Raw genomic sequence first — 7,565 nt, 5'->3', positions numbered from 1 at the left:
AACTAGGTACAATAGCTATTAAATAGTTAAATAGTTATTAACTATTTAATAGCTACCTAGTTAAAATAATTACAAAATTACCTGTAAGATAAATCCTAACCTAAGTTACAATTAAACCTAACACTACACTATCAATAAATAAATTAAATCAATTACCTACAATTACATACAATTACCTACAATTAAATAAACTATACTAAATTACAAAAAAAACAACTCTAAATTACAAAAAATAAAAAAAATTACAAGAATTTTAAGCTAATTACACCTACTCTAAGCCCCCTAATAAAATAACAAAGCCCCCCAAAATAAAAAAATTCCCTACCCTAATCTAAATTAAAATAGTTAACAGCTCTATTACCTTACCAGCCCTTAAAAGGGCTTTTTGCGGGGCATGCCCCAAAGAATTCAGCTCTTTTGCCTGTAAAAAAAACACAATACCACACCCCTACTCTAACCCAAACCCCCCTTAAATAAACCTAACTCTACCCCCCTGAAGATCTCCCTACCTTGAGTCGTCTTCACTCAGCCGAGCAGCGATGGACCAAAAGTAGACATCCAGAGCGGCAGAAGTCTTCATCCTATCCGGGCAGAAGAGGACATCCGGACCGGCAAACATCTTCATCCAAGCGGCATCTTCTATCTTCATCCATCCGACGAGGAGCGGCTCCATCTTCAAGACCTCCGACGCGGAACATCCTCTTCTACCGACGAATGAAGGTTCCTTTAAGTGACGTCATCCAAGATGGCGTCCCTCGAATTCCAATTGGCTGATAGGATTCTATCAGCCAATCGGAATAAAGGTAGGAAAAATCTGATTGGCTGATTGAATCAGCCAATCAGATTCAAGTTCAATCCGATTGGCTGATCCAATCAGCCAATCAGATTGAGCTCGCATTCTATTGGCTGATCAGAACAGCCAATAGAATGCGAGCTCAATCTGATTGGATCAGCCAATCGGATTGAACTTGAATCTGATTGGCTGATTCAATCAGCCAATCAGATTTTTCCTACCTTTATTCCGATTGGCTGATAGAATCCTATCAGCCAATCGGAATTCGAGGGACGCCATCTTGGATGACGTCACTTAAAGGAAGCTTCATTCGTCGGTAGAAGAGGATGTTCCGCGCCGGAGGTCTTGAAGATGGAGCCGCTCCAAGTCGGATGGATGAAGATAGAAGATGTCGCTTGGATGAAGATGTTTGCCGGTCCGGATGTCCTCTTCTGCCCGGATAGGATGAAGACTTCTGCCGCTCCGGATGTCTTCTTTTGGTCCATCGCTGAAGACGACTCAAGGTAGGGAGAGCTTCAGGGGGGTAGTGTTAGGTTTATTTAAGGGGAGTTTGGGTTAGAGTAGGGGTATGTGGGTGGTGGGTTGTAATGTTGGGGAGTGGTATTGTGTTTTTTTTTACAGGCAAAAGAGCTGATTTCTTTGGGGCATGCCCCGCAAAAAGCCCTTTTAAGGGCTGGTAAGGTAATAGAGCTGTTAACTATTTTAATTTAGATTATGGTAGGTAATTTTTTTATTTTGGGGGGCTTTGTTATTTTATTAGGGGGCTTAGAGTAGGTGTAATTAGCTTAAAATTCTTGTAATCTTTTTTTTATTTTTTGTAATTTAGTATAGTTTATTTAATTGTAGGTAATTGTATGTAATTGTAGGTAATTGATTTAATTTATTTATTGATAGTGTAGTGTTAGGTTTAATTGTAACTTAGGTTAGGATTTATTTTACAAGTAATTTTGTAATTATTTTAACTAGGTTGCTATTAAATAGTAAATAACTATTTAATAGCTATTGTACCTAGTTAAAATAAATACAAAGTTGCCTGTAAAATAAATATAAATCCTAATATAGCTACAATATAATTATTCGTTATATTGTAGCTATCTTATGGTTTATTTACAGGTAAGTATATAGTTTTAAATAGGAATACTTTAGTTAATAATATTTAATTTTATTTTGTTAGATTAAAATTATATTTAATTTAGGGGGGTGTTAGGGTTAGACTTAGTTTTAGGGATTAATACATTTATTAGAGTAGCGGCGAGGTCCGGTCGGCAGATTAGGGGTTAATACTTGAAGTTAGGTGTCGGCGATGTTAGGGAGGGCAGATTAGGGGTTAATAATATTTATTATAGGGTTTGCAAGGCGGGAGTGCAGCGGTTTAGGGGTTAATACATTTATTATAGTGGCGGCGAGGTCCGGTCGGAAGATTAGGGGTTAATAAGTGTACGTAAGGTAGCGGCGACATTGGGGGGGCAGATTAGGGGTTAATAAATATAATATAGGGGTCGGCGATGTTAGGGGCAGCAGATTAGGGGTACATAGGTATAATGTAGGTTGCGGCGGTGTACGGAGCGGCAGATTAGGGGTTAATAATATAATGCAGGGGTCAGCGATAGTGGGGTCGGCAGATTAGGGGTTAATAAGTGTAAGGTTAGGGGTGTTTAGACTCGGGGTACATGTTAGGGTGTTAGGTTGTAGACTTAGAAAGTGTTTCCCCATAGGAAACAATGGGGCTGCGTTAGGAGCTGAACGCTGCTTTTTTGCTTTTTTTCAGCCCAAACTGCCCCATTGTTTCCTATGGGGGAATCGTGCACGAGCACGTTTTTCCAGCTAGCCGCTACCGTAAGCAACGCTGGTATTGAGAGTTGAAGTGGCGGTAAATATGCCTCTACGCTCCCTTTTTGGAGCCTAACGCAGCCCTTCAGAGAACTCTCAATACCAGCGTTATTTAAAAGGTGCGGGGGGGAAAAAACACACGTAGCTAACGCACCCCTTTGACCGCAAAACTCTAAATCTAGCCGATAGAATTTCTTTTTCAATCTAGCAAAGGGGAATGGGCTATTCTTGACTCTTGCATCTTTCATCCAGTGCTGCACTGACGTTTCTGGATTCTGAGTCATGGGGAGAGCAAAAGAATTGTCAAAGGATCTGCAGGAAAAGGTGGTTGAACTGTATAAAACAGGAAAGGGATATAAAAAGATATCCAAGGCATTGAGAATGCAAATCAGCAGTGTTCAAACTCTAATCAAGGACTGGAAATTGAGGGGTTCTGTTTGATAACATACTGCATTCATCTTGCCATTAATTCTGACCAAATTTCCTGTGCCTCTGTAGCTCACACATCCCCAAAACATCAGCAATCCACCTCCGTGTTTCACAGTAGGAATGGTGTACCTTTCATCATAGGCCTTGTTGACTCCTCTCCAAATGTAGCGTTTATGGTTGTGACCAAAAAGCTAAATTTTGGTCTCATCACTCCAAATGACTTTGTGCCAGAAGGTTTGAGGCTTGTCTCTGTGATGTTTGGCGTATTGTAAGCGGGATACTTTGTGGCATTTGCGTAGTAATGTCTTTCTTCTGGCGACTCGACCATGCAGCCCATCTTTCTTCAAGTGCTTCTTTATTGTGCATCTTTAAACAGGCGCAGCACATGTTTTCAGAGAGTCCTGTATTTCACCTGAAGTTATTTGTGGGTTTGTCTATGCATCCTGAACAATTTTTCTGGCAGTTGTGGCTGAAATTTTAGTTGGTCTACCTGACCGTGGTTTGGTTTCAACAGAACCCCTCATTTTCCAGTTCTTGATTAGAGTTTGAACACTGCTGATTTGCATTCTCAATTCCTTGGATATCTTTTTATATCCCTTTCCTGTTTTATACAGTTCAACTACCTTTTCCCGCAGATCCTTTGACAATTCTTTTGCTTTCCCCATGACTCAGAATCCAGAAACGTCAGTGCAGTACTGGATGAAAGATGCAAGGGTCTGTCAGGAGTCCAGAAACTCATTGACCTTTTTATACACACACATTAATTACAAGCAAACAGATCACAGGTGAGGATGGTTACCTTTTAATAGCCATTCAAACCCCTTTGTGTTCATGTTATCAGGCCAAAATCACCAGGGTATGTAAACTTTTGATCAGGGTCATTTGGATAATTTCTGTTGTCATTATGATTTAAAAAGAGTAAACACAGTTGATTGATAATAAATTGCTTCAGATAAACACTAACCATGAGTGAAAGAAACGTTTTTGTGTTATCATTCATATTCTCTGAAAAATGGCCAAGAAATCATAAATTCTGCCAGGGTATGTAAACTTATGAGCACAACTGTATATATGTATGTATGTGTGTATATATATATATATATATATATATATATATATATCTCAAAGAAATACTTTTGAAAGAAAGAAACAAGAAAATACTTGTTTCATAAAAGACAGGGATTTCAGCACTCTTTTACGGCAAGAAAACACAGCTCCATGTTAATGAAAAAATTAGACACTTCAGACGGGGCCCAAGAGTGGCCTCCTTCTGTCCATAATCACCCTCTGTAGTGTCATAATGTTATAATGAGAGACCCAAGACTAGACACATAGACCACTCGGAGGGTAGACCGTTAATATGGCACAATAATTGCTTATTCCAACCCATATGCATGTTTACTCAAATATATCTAAGATGTTCTGTAAAAAAAAAAAAAAAAAACTGTAGTATTTTATCGTTTCATAAAGAAGGTTAAAAAAAAAAAAGTGAACATAGTAACAATGTATTAGTATAGCAATTCAATTCTCAGATACACTGCATCCCCCCCAAGAGGATGTGCTAATAAATAGAATATCTTAATGCATATATCAAACTGTTGTAAATATCCAGATTACTTACTAAAAAGCCGAGTTTATATATAAACAAAAGAAACTGACCAGTCAGGGTGAACCAACCCATGTGGCAAGTGTGTTGCATGCAAATATATGGTGAAAACGAAGGAATTTGGCACTGACACTGGAAAGGTCTTTAAACTTAAACATTTCATCAATTGCAATAATGAAGGGGTTGTGTACCTGCTCTCTTGTTCGTGTCACGGTTTCTATGTTGGAAAAAGTAAAAGAGCGTTCAAAGACCGCATCACTGAACATCGTGATGATATAGAAAAATAAAAACCAAAAAAGCAATGTGGCAAAACCTGACTCTCTTAGGTTTATAGGCATAGACAGAGGAATAAACAATGGCAGAGGGGGTGATAATGATAACATACTCCTCAGAAAGGAGGTAGATATTCACTTTAGGTACCCAGATTCCGAATGGGCTTAAAGGGACACTGAACCCAAATTTTTTCTTTTGTAATTCAGAAAGAGCATGCAATTTTAAGCAACTTTCTAATTTACTCCTATTATCAATTTTTCTTCCTTCTCTTGCTATCATTATTTGAAAAAGAAGGCATCTAAGCTTTTTTTGTTTCAGTACTCTGGACAGCACTTTTTTATTGGTGGATAGATTTATCCACCATTCAGCAAGGACAACCCAGGTTGTTCACCAAAAATGGGCCGGCATCTAAACTTACATTCTTGCATTTCAAATAAAGATACCAAGAGAATGAAGAACATTTGATAATAGGAGTAAATTAGAAAGTTGCTTAAAATTTCATGCTCAATCTGAATCACAAAAGATTTTTTTTGGGTACAGTGTCCCTTTAACGATAAGCTCGACATAGCTTGCTTCCTCTAAATAATTGCTTTCTCTCAGATAAATTTTGCTTCTGATATAAATTTAGCATCAAAATAATGATTTGTATATTAGAGTAGTTTAATGCGTTGGCTACTCAATGATGTGGTTTCTTATCCTTTAGAATGTAAATATGGTCTGTTGCAACTTTTAAAGATATGCTATGTTCCCAATGATACAATATGCGGCTACATAGTACTTGTATTATTTCACTGCTGTCTTTGTAACAATTTCTCAAAGAAATGCATTTATTTTCATCCGTCAGTAGGTGCGCTGCACTCGTATTACTATAAAAAGGGACAATCCTTTCCATACGCCCTGACGAAGCCTGCCTTACCAACAGACGAGGGGGTGAAACGCCCGTCAGCATCAGCTGACCAGATCACGTGGCCTTGTGTACCTCCTACAGCACCGCTTGAACACGGAGCGGTCTCTCTACAGCATGAAATTGGAAAAGCACTTGCTTGTTCGGCACTAATGGATGCCTGTTCCTGTCTTATTGAGGTGTAAAATCTTAATGTCAGAAATGGCTCCTCCTTCTTTTTAAAATGTAAATCATAATTTCATTTTTCAAAACCAAACGTCATTTTTGTCCAGTGGTAAAGCAAATAAAGAAGTTCATGTGTCAAAAAAGGATGAGATTAGCTTGATTTGGTATTTGGTTGTGGTTTGTTATTATGTGTCTCCCTTAATGAGAATAAGGTCTTTGATGACTTGGAGATGTTCCTAAGACCCCACTATGTATATATACAGAGTCTCCATACAGTAGGATGTTTAGTTGTACTGAGGGTAAGGTGCCTTACTACCCAGCAGCCGAATTTCCCCCCTTTGATGCTCACATTCAGCATATAAATTATACAAAGTATATAAACAAAAGTGGAGTGTGAATATTCGTGCAATTATAATGTCACACCTTGCGACCGTGTTACACCATTATTCACTTGTTTTTGTTTGCTCCATTTTTGACGGTGTGAACTGCAAGGCCGTAATACTGTCTGTACCTGTGTATCGGTTCTTTTGTATTGCGAGGTGTGCTTTGTGTTGTCTTCTGTGCTTGAACTTTTTTGCTGTTACTGCCTCTAGTCTGCTTATATGTCTACTGGTAATCTCCTGTTGCCAACTATACCCTGTCCTTGACCCTACAACATTGTCTCTTGATACAGCTTGATCTCCTGTTGCCAACTCCAGCCTGTCTTTGACCCTGTAACATTGTCACAACTACATTAACTTCTCCACATAGAAGTCAACGAAGACTGCAGAAAAAAAAACACCTATCGCTCGCACGCTAACCCAACAGGAGTTATGAATATTTCACATTCCAATGTTCTTCACTTACAGGAAAATTTACTTTTTATTATTAAATGTGTATTTCTATATATATATCTGATAATGTTAATGTAAAATAGATATCTATACATATATATTTATTGGAATAGATTAACAGGTATATATATATATATATATATATATATATATATATATATATTTAAATACAAATTACATTACCCTGTAAGTGAAGAACATTGAAATGTGAAATATGTGCGGTACATATACACAAAAACACATAAATACATATGTGCACACATCTATACACATATATACATACATACACATATTTAGACATGTATATGTATGCATAAATATGTTAAAGCCCTTTGGAGGACTTTTTTGTCAAACACCTTATACCATATATCTTTGAACCCTTATAACTTTTTAAATATTTTTTATCAGGTAGTGTTTATATGAGTCTAACTGTACATTTAAGTTTACTTATGTTGTGTTTAATGCAACTTTTTTTTCTTCCCCTATCCTTTACGCAAGCTCTCAAGTCGCGCTAACCCAACAAGTGTAAATTGCTATTGTGCTCAAGCGCCCACGTTTACTTTCAATTTTTAAGACACACACTACTTCTGTTGTGTGCAAATAGCCATAAAAAAGATATTGCTTGCTCACAAAAGTTAGGATTCTAATTGTAATCTAGAACTTTGTGTCTACTCCTAATGGTCAAGTCCAGTGGGAATGCATGGGAACAGAGTTCCTGCACTATTTTTGCAG

General features: G+C 37.6%; 1 long non-coding RNA gene across 1 annotated transcript in view; it reads left to right on the top strand.

The window, feature by feature from the left end:
• Window positions 1-6,144, top strand: part of LOC128641859 (uncharacterized) — a 16,718-nt gene extending 10,574 nt beyond the window's left edge. Inside the window, exon 2 of the long non-coding RNA XR_008399590.1 lies at window positions 5,776-6,144. This is a non-coding gene — a long non-coding RNA (uncharacterized LOC128641859). The remainder of the gene's footprint in view (window positions 1-5,775) is intronic.
• The last annotated feature ends 1,421 nt before the right edge of the window (window positions 6,145-7,565 follow it).

Source organism: Bombina bombina, chromosome 1 (assembly GCF_027579735.1).
Source record: "Bombina bombina isolate aBomBom1 chromosome 1, aBomBom1.pri, whole genome shotgun sequence".
Lineage (NCBI taxonomy): Eukaryota > Metazoa > Chordata > Amphibia > Anura > Bombinatoridae > Bombina > Bombina bombina.
The sequence above is the reverse complement of the archived record's forward strand: the minus strand, read 5'-3'. Positions and strand labels throughout refer to the sequence as shown.